The sequence below is a fragment of the Lissotriton helveticus genome, chromosome 3_1 (assembly GCF_964261635.1).
Source record: "Lissotriton helveticus chromosome 3_1, aLisHel1.1, whole genome shotgun sequence".
NCBI classification, from domain to species: domain Eukaryota; kingdom Metazoa; phylum Chordata; class Amphibia; order Caudata; family Salamandridae; genus Lissotriton; species Lissotriton helveticus.
The window spans coordinates 2,050,731,563-2,050,746,450 of record NC_136061.1 but is presented as its reverse complement, the minus strand read 5'-3'; positions in this window follow the sequence as shown (position 1 = coordinate 2,050,746,450).

Here is a 14,888-nt window from a genome sequence, read left to right as displayed (position 1 = left end):
AAGACTGGACAGTCTGGTGTAACCCACCCACGTCTGAATGAATGCCGTCCATGAAGGCAGCTACCTGTGCCAACTTTTTGTCATGGTCCAGGAAGGCATTGTGGATAGTTATCCGACCCACACATAGCTGACGCAAAAGGTCCACAGCCTCAACACTGAGGGTAGCCGGGGAGACAGGGGCAAGGGCAGCGGTACCTGGGGTGAAGGACACTCTTCCCTTCCTACTAGTGTGAACACTTGCAGCACTCGTGGAAGTACTTGGGATGGTGGGCACTGGACAATGTGTGGTGGAAGAGGAGGCAGAGTTCCCCCTCCCTGTGTGCGCCAACATATATGTGTCAACGCAGGCATCAGATGATGTTGAGATTGGTGTCTCTGGCTGTGATTCCTCAAGCAGACTCCTTTCCCCCTCTGAGGCGCTGGTCACACCAGTGTCAGTGTGCTTGTGGGTAGCAGTTGTGCTTGATGCCTCACCACTGGTATCCGTCCCCTGTCCTTCTGTGCCCACGGTAGATGATGCAAGAGACAGAGACATAGGGTCAGTTCAGTGGCATGAACACAAACGTCATATACAAGCAAAGCACTAAACAAGATGATGATATCCCCATGTTACACACCACCCTGTGCAGCAACATTGTGCAACCTCAATTCCAAACTCATATCTTGCATGTCATCATGCAAACTAGGCATAAGTGACCCATGCGATAAGCACACAGCCAAACAGCCTGCTCTTGGCACAGTCTAACCACATACACAGATCACTCTGAGCATACCTATGGCCCTGAGGTGCGAAAAGATGTACCTCCCAAGATGTCACCACAGTCACATTTGGAGGCAGCAGAAGGGGACAACACAGATACAGACTCCAAAATATCAGGCCACAATGGACATGAGCTCATGCCATCCACCATGTCGTACTTTGGGGCACAACTACAGTTGCACATTGGTGTCAGATGTGTAGTCCTCACAATTCTGACGTCAGGCAATGCACACATTGATGAAAGCACACTGAGATGATCCACACTGCCGTTCCCTTCCATGGGATTTCCCTGATTCCCCAATGCGGATGATGCCAGAAGGCTACAACTCAGAATGCAATGTCAAGAGTCATTACTCCATTGACATGATAAAGTACATGTAGGGAAAATGCACGACCGCTGCACCCAACACAGAGGCCACTTACAAGCCATTGCATCACACTAGAAACATCACAGAGCTCAGCACTGGCCCAGGCTTGGAACATATGCAGCCACTCACAACCAAAGTCACTGTTCCCAGAATACTCACCCCTAGTTTGCTGCTCATGGTCCTTTAAACATGCATCCAGCTCAGGCTGTGTCACACCTAAGATGCGGGCCATTAGTGGTGTCATGCTGCAGCGCACCAACCTTCCAGTCCAAGGGAGTAGCCTCAGCGTCATCTCTACCACGTTTTTGCTCAGCCTCCAGATGTCATCCCACCTCTTGTGAAAGTGTGTGCGCCGTCGGTTGGAGATACCCAGAGCTCACACCTTGCGTGCAATGCCTCTCCACACGGCCTTACTCTGGTGAACTTTGAAATGCAGGCATGGGAGAAAAGAGGAGGGAAAATCAGTGAGACTGGGTTGTGTATCACTATCGCTCAGTACAGGAGCATGATACTAACTCAGCACTTCTTCGCTGATATGTCTAGCATATAGCATCTCACATAGTATATTAACATGGGAGAATCATACAATAATGCATGCAGGTATGAGGGTGGACACACTACCTGTCCATCTCATACACATGCAGGATGCCAACACAGAAAGCTATTTGTAGGGGGCCCACATCTGCTATCCAGTTTGTGGGTGATCAAGACATACATTACAGTAGAAATTATGTTTTGGGGAAGACTCACTGTGTCCAACACTGCGCAGCCCTCAATGTCCTTGCCCTGTAAATGGCTCACTGTGTCATGGCGGTCACATTTAGGGACATGAACAACTGTGCCCCTGCACTAAACACAATATATAATATTTCGATAGTATAAACTGAGTTATTCAAATACAATAGTATAGCTTAGTACAGCAATCTAAACATTTGGTAGAACTCCGAGACTCAGTATACATGAACAAATTGAAAACGTCGGTAGATAAATAGTCTGTTATTGGAGTATTCACTTCTGTTTATTGTTCCATTTCATAAGCCAACACGTGTTTCATCGCAGGGAACAAACTGCGAATCTTCAGGGCTAGATAGAAACATAAATTGGATCTTTACAAACATGTTCTATTTATGAACATGTCAAGCAAGTGACTCATAGTGTTCACCGGAGTGACATGAGGCATGCCAAATGGGTGACTTGGTGTGTATGTGGTGAAAAGTCATTCGTTTGGTGACATATGTGACAAAGTGATTTGGATTGAGAAACGAAAGATGAAAAATATATACTGTATATACTGATATTAGGGACATAAAAACACTGGCCGGTTTGAGAGGTGAAGTAGTGAAGTGAAAAGTGTGTTTATTCTTGTAGAAAGGACGACATCCCATGTGACTTGTGTGTGATATTTAGAAAAACAAGGCATCAACGCAGCAAGAAATGGTAGTACCCTTTAACATAGACAAATATTTTATGCGTCTGACATAGTACACATTTCCTGTGTAATTAGTTAATAGACTGGCGTGAAGCGGTGATATTCTGAGACATTAGTGCACTATTGTATTCTAACACCCTGTCTTTATTATGATCCAGTAGACACTCTTAATGGCTATCGTACCTGGAATGAGTGGCTTTCACGATTAGATATACTTGTTCAGAATAGTAAAACTCCCGATGTTTGACGAGAACGAAAATAGAGGGGGAGGGCCGGTCAGTGTGTAGACTCTGGTTTGTGTCTACAGGAGAAATTACATAACATAAAAGAGAAAAGAGACAAGGAGGAGAAAATAAATGAATAAATAAAGCTGGGTTTTTTTTAAAGTAAAGAGGAAAGAAAGGGGGGTTTAATGGTATGACACCCTGAGTTAAACGACAGGGCTTTACCTGATGTATATGCCCGCTATTAATATAGCCATGATCTTAGTTCAGAAAATTACTATCGAGATTGCAAAAACTCACCAGAAAAGCAAAAGTTTTGCTCGTGATCATATGCTTAAGGGTAAATGGCCCCAGTCGGGGCGTTGAATGGAGTCCTAATTTCGGAATCCCAAACAATTGCAGATTTGTACTGTGATAGATCTGCATGTAAAGCAAGGTATAAAAGTGATTGTAAACACCACAACATTTCATTTGTAACTCGTTATAATTGCATACCAAGAGAAGGCAGAAAGAATGGCTAGGAAAAACAAAACCTACCTCGATATTTCACGAGTAAGGTGAAAACCGGGAGGAGAGAATTCTTCGTGGTCGGGCGGGTACGCCTTAAGATCCACGGAGTGCTTTACCTTCAGGAGAATAGGAAAAGGTAAGCCCACACGATTTTTAAAACTAAAGTACGTGTTTGAAAGGCAGATAGCGTCTGACCAAAGCTGTAAGTACAAGGGGACGGAGAGCGCTTACCTAGTATGTGAGGTTCTCCCTCTCTTAGTTTCCCGGCGCCATGTATCGGAAACGGACACATGATCGGTCCCGGTCCATAGCAGGATGCAATCGTCTATATAACGACCCCAAAAGAGAATGGAGTCAGTGTATTGGCTACTATGTGTACCCCAAAGGTGATCTGCTTCGCACGCGCCCATGAAGAGGTTGGCAAAAGAGGGTGAGAATTTCGAACCCTCTTTATCCAGGATTCAAAACACATTCTCAGCTTGTTAGGTGATTTAGAATGGCAACCAAGTACCACACTAGTCACTATGGATGTTGTTGCCCTCTACACCAGCATTAATCCAAGATTAGGCATAGAAGCCATTACACGAGTGCTGTCCAAGCGGCCGGCCTCGCTTTGGGCACATACACAAATGCTAATTTCTATGATGAACCTAATTCTGAACAACAACTTTTTCATCTTTCACAAACAATGGTACCAACAAAAACGAGGAGTAGCCATGGGTTCGAAATTCTCACCCTCTTTTGCCAACCTCTTCATGGGCGCGTTCGAAGCAGATCACCTTTGGGGTACACATAGTAGCCAATACACTGACTCCATTCTCTTTTGGGGTCGTTATATAGACGATTGCATCCTGCTATGGACCGGGACCGATGAATTGCTACAAAGTTTTTTTGACTATCTCAACAAGAACGATTGGGAACTGAGTTTCACCATGAAACAGAGCAAATCTCATATAGAATTTCTGGATCTGGAATTCTATGTGAAAAATAACACTCTACAAAGCAAGCTATACAGGAAACCCACATCCTGTAATGCCATTCTAAGAGCTGACAGTTTTCATCCTTTCCATCAGATTAAATCCATACCATTTAGTGAATTTCTCCGTGCAAGACGAAATTGCAGTGATGATGATGAACTCAACAGTACACTAAAAGACATGAACATGAGATTCGAGAAACGAGGTTACCCAAAAGCTATCCTGTCCCAAGCAAAAACTAAACTAAACAAAATAAAGAGACAGGACACTCTGAAGACAAAAGACAACCAAAGAGCTAAAGACAAAACAGTGAGAATGATCACGGAATATAATGCCCTTCACAATTCAATCAGGAACAGTATGACCAAACACTGGAGTCTGCTAAGAGATGACTCAACACTTAAAGAAATGATCCCGACAACCCCTCAGATTACTTTTCGCAAAGGGAGAACATTGAGGAACAGGCTTAGCCCCACGGTGCCACGCATGGATATGAACCCGAATTGGCTAACCCAACGCAGCAATGGATTCTTTAAATGTGGTTTGTGTACAATGTGCAAGTGGGCGAAACACAAAACCAAGCACTTCAAGGGCCCTTCTGAAGAGGTATATGACATCAGAACTAATATCAACTGCACCACTAAATACGTGGTCTACATCATTGAATGCCTGTGTGGCAAAAAATACGTTGGCAGCACTATAAGATCTTTGAAAGAAAGAATATCAGAGCACATGAGAGCTATTCAAAAGCAGGATCCCAAATACCCAGTAGCTCTACATATAGCCAAAGGTCAAGCAAATATAGAGGATTTTCGAGTCTCATTTTTTGGAATAGAGACTGTGCCCATCCATGTGAGGGGTGGCAATCGGGAATTAGCTTTGAGACGCAAAGAAGCAACTTGGATTATGCGTCTTCGAAGCATAGAGTGTGGGTTGAATTATGACCCAGAACTGCAATTCTTTTTGGGTAACTAGTTATGCACCAACATCTGAACTATTTGTCCTGTGGTGTCTGTTCCCTTCCCCTGCATGAACGGAATTACATGTTCAAAGCATGAGAACATTACATATTTGTATTGGACAGTACAACACAGACAAACACAACAATTGTGAGCAATATGTATCGAAAAAAGAAATAACGTTTCTGCAGTATTTAATTGTTGTTCTCATCTGCGTTCTTAACAAGCTGTTGTACTCATATTTCTATGTTAATGACCACTTGTCCACTTGAGATAGCCCAGTCCTCCTAGAGTTTATTAGGAGGCGACGATTATGAATATAACATATTCAACAACAGTCGTAGTTTATACAAGAGAAAACTCAGTTTCTCATACCATACACATATGTAAGACTCGTGACTCGGCGTGCTTACATTTGGCTTGACCAAGAATACTCCTTGGTTAACTTTTTCGTCATTGGAATAAATATTCCAAGCAATACCTTCTTGTCCGTTTCTTTTATTACCTCGCTGGGTGTTTTTTCCCAAAAATTTTTAATATATCTTTTCATTCGATACGATTATGCTCCTTTCCCAACCCATCATTTTTCTGAAACTATAAAAAAATTATTCCTTATAGATTATGCCTTATCTGCATTACACCATTAATGTTGGTCTTCCTTCTTACAACAATTCCCGCGATTTAGGATACACCATTAATGGTGTACTTTTTGTCCAGTTACTTGTTTTTTGTTTTATCTTCATTTTTGTTAAAACAAAATTGAGCTCGCCAGGGTAACTAATTATATACACTAATACAATAATATTCGTGACAAACCAAGATGATTTCCGACAAAGTGATGAGCTGAGTATTTCTTCTATTTTTGCCAACTCCTTGGAAAATAGACCGTAGCCGACGTTCTAGCCTTTTCCAGCTAAGAACACCGGTATTTAACCAAACCAGGCTTCCGGTCACGTGTCCGTTTCCGATACACGGCGCCGGGAAACTAAGAGAGGGAGAACCTCACATACTAGGTAAGCGCTCTCCGTCCCCTTGTACTTACAGCTTTGGTCAGACGCTATCTGCCTTTCAAACACGTACTTTAGTTTTAAAAATCGTGTGGGTTTACCTTTTCCTATTCTCCTGAAGGTAAAGCACTCCGTGGATCTTAAGGCGTACCCGCCCGACCACGAAGAATTCTCTCCTCCCGGTTTTCACCTTACTCGTGAAATATCGAGGTAGGTTTTGTTTTTCCTAGCCATTCTTTCTGCCTTCTCTTGGTACGCAATTATAACGAGTTACAAATGAAATGTTGTGGTGTTTACAATCACTTTTATACCTTGCTTTACATGCAGATCCATCACAGTACAAATTTGCAATTGTTTGGGATTCCGAAATTAGGACTCCATTCAACGCCCCGACTGGGGCCATTTACCCTTAAGCATATGATCACGAGCCAAACTTTTGCTTTTCTGGTGAGTTTTTGCAATCTCGATAGTAATTTTCTGAACTAAGATCATGGCTATATTAATAGCGGGCATATACATCAGGTAAAGCCCTGTCGTTTAACTCAGGGTGTCATACCATTAAACCCCCCAGCTTTCTTTCCTCTTTACTTTAAAAAAAACCCAGCTTTATTTATTCATTTATTTTCTCCTCCTTGTCTCTTTTCTCTTTTATGTTATGTAATTTCTCCTGTAGACACAAACCAGAGTCTACACACTGACCGGCCCTCCCCCTCTATTTTCGTTCTCGTCAAACATCGGGAGTTTTACTATTCTGAACAAGTATATCTAATCGTGAAAGCCACTCATTCCAGGTACGATAGCCATTAGGAGTGTCTACTGGATCATAATAAAGACAGGGTGTTAGAATACAATAGTGCACTAATGTCTCAGAATATCACCGCTTCACGCCAGTCTATTAACTAATTACACAGGAAATGTGTACTATGTCAGACGCATAAAATATTTGTCTATGTTAAAGGGTACTACCATTTCTTTTTTTAAATATCTTTATTCGATTTTTTCCCCCCCGCATTTTTTCCGTTACAACCAGAGCATTTTAACTGTTACAAAGAATTTTTTCACCCATGTACAGATTTGTTTTTTAGAAAATTATACAAATATAAAAAATAAAATGAATAGGATACATCATATATTACATGCTTGTCACCTGTGCAAATTTCACAAATAAAAACAAAAGAAGCAAAGAAACATACTTTTAACTCTTTCCACTCCTCCATTGATCAATGGGAAGCCATATCCTACCCCCCAAGGCTCTTGCCTTTCTGCCTTTCCTGTCATATATAGCCCTCTCTAAATTATATGTAGAAAGTAATCTTGCCATCCAGATCTGGAACGACGGTGCTGATTTCTCTTTCCAAGCTTTTGCAACAAATATCCTAAATACTGCTGTAACCATAAATAGAAATTCTGGATACATGATATTTTCTCCTATACTTATACCCAACATTATCAATTCATCAGTTAGTTTAGTTTTAATTCCCAATGATTTTTCCATAAACTCCTCTATTGCCAGTTTTAAGGTGTATAGTTGCAGGCATTGTGCAAACATGTGTGTGATGTTGGCACCTGTTGCATTGCAGCGTGGACATGTTATTCCAGTGGTTCCCCCCCATTGGGCAATTCTAGCAGGTGTGTGATATAGTAAATAGATTGTTTTATAATGTTGGGTTTGTAGTGTAGCTGAGCATAAAATGGATCGGCCAAGATCTAATGAGGTTTGCAGATCTTCCGGGCGGGCACTCACTTGTTCGCCCCATTTGTCACTGTATTTCTCTCTGTCGTCTGTTTTATAGACCTGTAACTCAGCATACAACTGCCTAATTGAACACAATAAGCTACTTCCCAAATAGTCCATTATCCTGCAGCTTGTCATCCCTCCTGTTCCCCCCAGTTTTGTGTGAAAGAAACTCCGCAGTTGTAAATATTTAAAGAAGCTATTCCCTGCTATTTTGTACTTATACTGTATATCTTGGAACATTAAAAACCCTCCTCCTGTATCCATTAAGTCTCCCAGTTTCTTAATCCCTTTTTCATTCCACTCTTTCATAACTGTGTCCTTGAAAATTTCTAATGGAAGATCCTTATTCATGTAAAGCCTCAGATATCTGTTATATCTTCCCAGCCCCAATTTTTTCTTTACTGCCCTCCAAACTTTGTATATTGCGCTCAGGGTCTTGAATCTTGTGTGTTTGAAGTAGGCATAGTCTACAGTTGTTACTAAGGCATTCTCTGCCGCCTTTCCCAAGAGTGCTTCATAAACATTAGCTGAGCATGCTCTCTCATCCTGTTGGGCACTTACACCTAGTAAACCTTTAGAATATTGTAGTGCTGACGCCCAATAGTAATATTTAAAATCAGGTGCCCCCCAGCCTCCCCTCTGTCGTGGTAATGTCAGAAAGCGGTATGCCCTATGTGTCTTCCCCTGTGCCCAAATTAATTTATTTATTGTTGATTCTATTCTATTAAACCATATTCCTTCAAAATATAGTGGAATTGCTCTAAACAGATATAAAAATTTTGGAAAGGTAACCATTTTAATATAATTAATTCGGCCCATAAGAGTCAAGTGTAGGTTATTAACCCTCTCCATGTTACTTTTAACCTTTCCAAGCAGGGGTTCCATATTTATCTCCACTAATTTCTCTAGCTCTGCAGTCACCCTAACTCCCAAATACCTTGCATCCGGAACTACTCTTGTGTCTGCAAATATGGTGTATCTGTTCTGTACCACTTGTGTCTTTCCCCTGTTTATTAGGTACCCGGACACCTCACCAAACTTCTTTGCCTCCTGTTCTATTTCTTTCAGTGATTCCTCTGGTGTCGGTGTTATGACAGCCACGTCATCTGCATATGCAAATAATTTGTATTCTTTCTCATGCAGTGTAACTGGAGTAATCCCCATATTTTGTGTAAGTCTTCTTAAAAAGGGGTCCAAGTATATCGCAAACAGTAGGGGTGAGGCTGGGCATCCCTGCCTAGTCCCCCGTCTAATCTGTACCGCATTGGAATAGGATCTATTAATACGTATCCGAGCACTGGGATGTTTGTAAAGTGCCTGGATTGCTGTTATGTATCCTCTGCCTATACCAGCCCACTCCAAAGCCTTCCATAGGTATGCCCAGGAGACCCTGTCAAAAGCTTTTTCGGCATCCAGGAAGATAGCCGCGACAGGATCTCCTGAGGCCTCTGCAGCGTCTAGAATAGTGATTGGCTGTCTAGTGTGTTGGGTAGTTCCTTTCCCCGGTATGAAGCCATGTTGTGTAGGAGAAACCACTCTTTCTATTACCTTACTCAATCTATTAGCCAGTGCTTTGGAGAATATTTTTGCATCAGCATTAAGCAGTGTAATCGGCCTATAAGAGCCTGGTTCGGTGGGGGGCTTGTCTTTCTTCAGGATCACTATTATATCCGCACCCGCCCACGACTGAGGGACTATTCTGCCCCCCTGTGCCAAACAACAAATTGTCCAAATATCCTTAGCTAACACATCCCAAAATGTTTTATAAAATTCTACAGGGATCTGGTCTTGACCGGTTGCTTTCCCGGATGGTAAGCTAAATATCGCATCTTTTATCTCCTGGACTGTTAGTTGTGCATCTAGCTTGACCCTTTCTTCTATACTCAACCCTTCCTGTGGACCTTGCCTGAGATATTCCAAGCTTTCTGCCTCTATGTTGTCGTTATTAATGTCTTGCTCGTATAACACCTCATAAAACCTTCTGAATACCTCCTGAATCTCCCCCACTTTATTGACAATTGCCCCTGTACAGTCCTTAATTTCTTTTATCTCACCTGCTGCTAGCGTTTGCCTAGTTCTAACTGCAAGCAAGTGGCCGACCCTCTCATTGAATTCGTAACATTTCTCTTTTTTTGCTAAATAGTTCCTTGCTGTTTTCTGTGCCAGGGTAGCCCCCGTTTCTGCCTTCTGTACTTCCATAGCCACCAGGATCTGATCAATGGGGTCTTGCCTACCTATTGCTTCCACTAGCATTCTTTCCAAACCCATCAGAGTTCTGATCTCCTCTTCCACCTTCTCCTTTTCCTGTTTGCGTCTTACCAGAGTATAACTTAATGTCTCTCCCCTCACCCCTGCTTTAAAGCTGTCCCACACCATGTCTGCTGAAGCGGAATACCTATTCATGTCCCAAAATTGCGTTATCCATTCTTGCATTCTTATAATATACTCCTCCTCCTTCAACAGCCCTCTCTCAAACGTCCATGTTGATTTTATCCTTTCTGTCTTTTGAAGCACTGCTAAGCTTAGGACCAGCGGATTGTGGTCTGACATTATTCTGGGGAGACATTCTATTTTAGCTATTCCAACAAGTGAACTAGAGATAAAAAAATAATCCAATCTGGCTATTGTTTGATGTGGAGCTGAATAGAAAGTGCTACCTGTACCTAAAGGGTTAAATTCCGCCCATGCATCCACCAATGCATTATGGTAAGCAAGGTTTTGTACTGCTTTGAGCACCTTCTTTTTCCTCCCTTGATATCTGCCCCCCTTCACATTTATTAGGCCGTTCAAGCCATTAATATTAAAATCCCCGCAACAAATCACAGGCTCTGGCCACACTGCTAATTCGTTGTCAATGAATTCGAATAATTCAGGCTCGTCCTCATTTGATCCATACAAAGAGGACAGTGTACATCTTCCTGCGGCGGTTTCTATATCTAACAATAACCATCTCCCATCATGATCCCCCTTTTTCTTTATGATTTTTGCAATACCTTTTCTAGCCAGGACTGCTACCCCCTTGTTTCTCCCCTCTTGTCCCGTATAAGCAAGAACCTCAAATCCCATTTGATCCAAAATAAATTTGTCTTTAACTGCTACATGTGTTTCCTGTAAACAGATTATATCAATTCTCCAATAACGCAGCAATGCAGAAAGCTTCTGTCTTTTCTCCTTATTATTTAAACCACAGATATTGATCGTCATTATCCTAACTGCCATACATTAAGTTTTGCTTTTACCAACACCTCCGCTACTATCATAATTTTAACAAAACATTTTCTTTCTATTTCCTTATATACTTTACAAATCTGCACCGTGTTACACCACCAACCTTCACCAGTGTCTTCCTCCCTTCCACCACCCCCCCCAATAATCCCCCCCACCCCAACTGCTGCCCCACCCCCCCTGTGACAGGCAAATAGGTCACTCCTGACCTATGCGTGTCCACTGAACGTTGTAGCGTCGCACCCCCTCTCCTCCCCTCTTGCCTAATGCTGTTCTTAACTGTCAGGCTTATAAAATTAACCAGCACTTATACTTCCGTTATATGTGTTTTATGTGCCTACTACCCCCTTTTCCCTGTCTATTTCCTTCTGGCTCCCCCTTGCTCTTTTAGCTCTGCCAGAAATTCCCCTGCTTTTATCTCCGAGAAAAACATTCTTGTGCGACCCGCAGAGATAACCTTTAACTTCGCTGGGAACATTAGATAAGCCTCTGCCCCTTGGGTCTGAAATGCGGTAATCAATTGCCTGAGCCTCCAACGCCTTTCCACTGTCACATGGCAAAAGTCAGGTCTAGCAAAGAATGTTATTCCTTCGACCGTTTTTTTAGAGTCAGGCCTGGCTTTTTCCATTAGTTCTTGCCTTGCCAGGAAGTTGCCAAAAAATACTAGCATGGCCCTTGGGAGAGCCCCTGAACCCTCTTTGTGAGTTTTCCTTGCAAAAAGCGGGAATCTATGGGCTCTCTGCACTTCTTGTTCCCAGTTCCATGGCACCTCTGGGAAGGCCCCCTTTAGTAACTTGATGACAAAGCCTCTGGGGTCTTGCCCCTCCATCCCTTCCTCTATTCCAAGAAGCCTGGCATTGTTGCGCCTCTGGCGATTCTCCAAGTCCTCCACCTTCCATTGTAAGTCCTCCACAATCTTAGTCTGTTCCTCTCTGGATGACTGCCAATCAGTTACCTCATCCTCTAATCTTCCAGTTCTTTCTTCGACTCCGATAACCCTCTCCTCCACTTCCTCAAACTTTTTATTTATTTTCCTGATTGACGCTTGGATTTTTTTAGTGTCATGCCTGGCCCTCCGACTTTCAGCCCTAGCCTCCATTTGCATCTGTTTTAATGTGGCGAACATTATATCCAATTTCCCACCATCATTTTGAGGTTCTTGCTCATCTTCTTTATAAATGTTGGAGGTGGCGGAGTAATCCCATACAAGCTTCCTATGTGTGCCTTTATGTGAGCTCAGGGGGGAGCCTGTCCTTCTGGATGTCATTTTGCGCCTTTTTTGCGTGTCTCTCCCCCTAGAGCTATCACTATCCCCAGAGCTCGAGCATGAGTCTATAGAGTCCCTCTCTTCTTCACTGCTTGCCAGCGTTGATACAGAGTCTTCAGGGACCGAGAAGAACGCAGTGTCCTCCCCCAGCACAGCGTTATCTTTTTTTTGGGCTTGAGCCTGCTCCTCTCGTATTTCTGCCTCCACCTCTATAAGGGCCTCTAGCATTTGTCCTGTGTTTGACATCCCTACCCCGCCATCAGTCTCTCTCACCTCTTTTAACATGTCCCGGTCATCTTGCCTCCCCTGCACCAGATTGTGCACAACGCCGTCTGCCTGAGCCGCTGCAGGGCGTTCCGCGGGAATCTTGATCTCTGTGATGCCTGGTTGCTTGGCAACACCACCGCTTGCGTCCTCGAGGACGCTTAGACCAGCTCCGACAGGCGGCGTGATTGCCGTGTTTAGCGAGGTTGCCATGGCAGCTCCCGACGCCTCTGTGTGAGCTTTAGCGCTGAAGACCTCTGACACTGACGGCTGCCGATACACGGTATCATTTTTCCTCTTTTCCGCTGTATCCCGCGTCGCCGGAGTGTTGTTGGCGCCTCGTGGGTCTTTACTTTGACCGAGCCCCTTCTCTTTTTCGCTGGCTTTCTCCAGCTTGCGCATTTGTGCTTTCGTTAACGTGGAGACTGTGGGGGTTGTTTTTCTGCTAGTAAATGGCACTTTTGTTTTCGGGATAGTACCCGTTCTTCCCGCATCTTTCTGGAGTGTCTCTTTGTTTGCTCCACCAGGTATGGGTAGTTGTTGCTGCTGTTTATTCTTGCCGCGGGTCGCCATCTCTGTCATCTCTGCCATCGACATTTTGAGGAACTTGATATATAATAGTTTCGTCTTCCCCAAAATACGTGTGAGGCCAACAACTCCACCGTGAAGTAATCTCACATAGATATTTCCTGCTTGTTGAATCCAGGATACGGGTTGCATACTGCTTTCATAACTCCATTTGAGCCTGAGTTTGTGCGTAGGTCGGAGAGGGGTCTGAGTGCGACTTACTCCTACAGCGCTTCAGCGGCCATCTTGCCCCCCACCGGGTACTACCATTTCTTGCTGCGTTGATGCCTTGTTTTTCTAAATATCACACACAAGTCACTTCTACAAGAATAAACACACTTTTCACTTCACTACTTCACCTCTCAAACCGGCCAGTGTTTTTATGTCCCTAATATCAGTATATACAGTATATATTTTTCATCTTTCGTTTCTCAATCCAAATCACTTTGTCACATATGTCACCAAACGAATGACTTTTCACCACATACACACCAAGTCACCCATTTGGCATGCCTCATGTCACTCCGGTGAACACTATGAGTCACTTGCTTGACATGTTCATAAATAGAACATGTTTGTAAAGATCCAATTTATGTTTCTATCTAGCCCTGAAGATTCGCAGTTTGTTCCCTGCGATGAAACACGTGTTGGCTTATGAAATGGAACAATAAACAGAAGTGAATACTCCAAGAACAGACTATTTATCTACCGACGTTTTCAATTTTGTTCATGTATACTGAGTCTCGGAGTTCTACCAAATGTTTAGATTGCTGTACTAAGCTATACTATTGTATTTGAATAACTCAGTTTATACTATAAAAATATTATATATTGTGTTTAGTGCAGGGGCACAGTTGTTCATATTCTAAATTGTGGACCAGCTTCCTGGTCCATTTTTGAGTGGTTGTGAGGGATTACCGCTCGCCCCATTGCCTACACTGTTCACTTTCTGTATCTATTACCTAGCGGTTATCCAGGTGTTGCGCCTAGTTACTCTGGAACACCAAAATACCTCAGCAGTTGTTTTACATTTAGGGACATGATCTTACAATCTCACACCCTTCTCACAAGGTTTGTTGTGTGCAATCTACAGGTCTGAGATAGCTCTCTGATGGATAGTCTAGCAGACAACTCATATGTTTTACTCTGTACATTCAGTGATGTCTCCTTGTCAGATTGGGCAGTGACTGGTGCAGGCCAGATGGGCTCACACTGAGTTCCAACGTGGGGCATCCAAAATGTCACATGAAGGGACAATATAAGAGCGTAAACAGTGCCTACACATGCAAGTCAGCACACATGCTGGTGGAAATGGAAGGGGCTCTGTACAAAAAGTACATCAATCTGCTGTAACATAGGTGAATTACCACCAAGAGTGTCATCCTCTGGCATTTAAGTCCTGAGCATAGTGCTGACCCATACATGATGGCAATTTTGACTCAGACACATTTCCATCAGTAACTTCTGGACGTAAACCCTTGGTATTGTCGCAGATGAGCCTGTGAAGAACATCAGGGACCCACACATTCATTCAGACAGGCAATTTCTGTCCTGACTCCTGCATAACCATCTTGCTGCGTCACTGTATGGCTG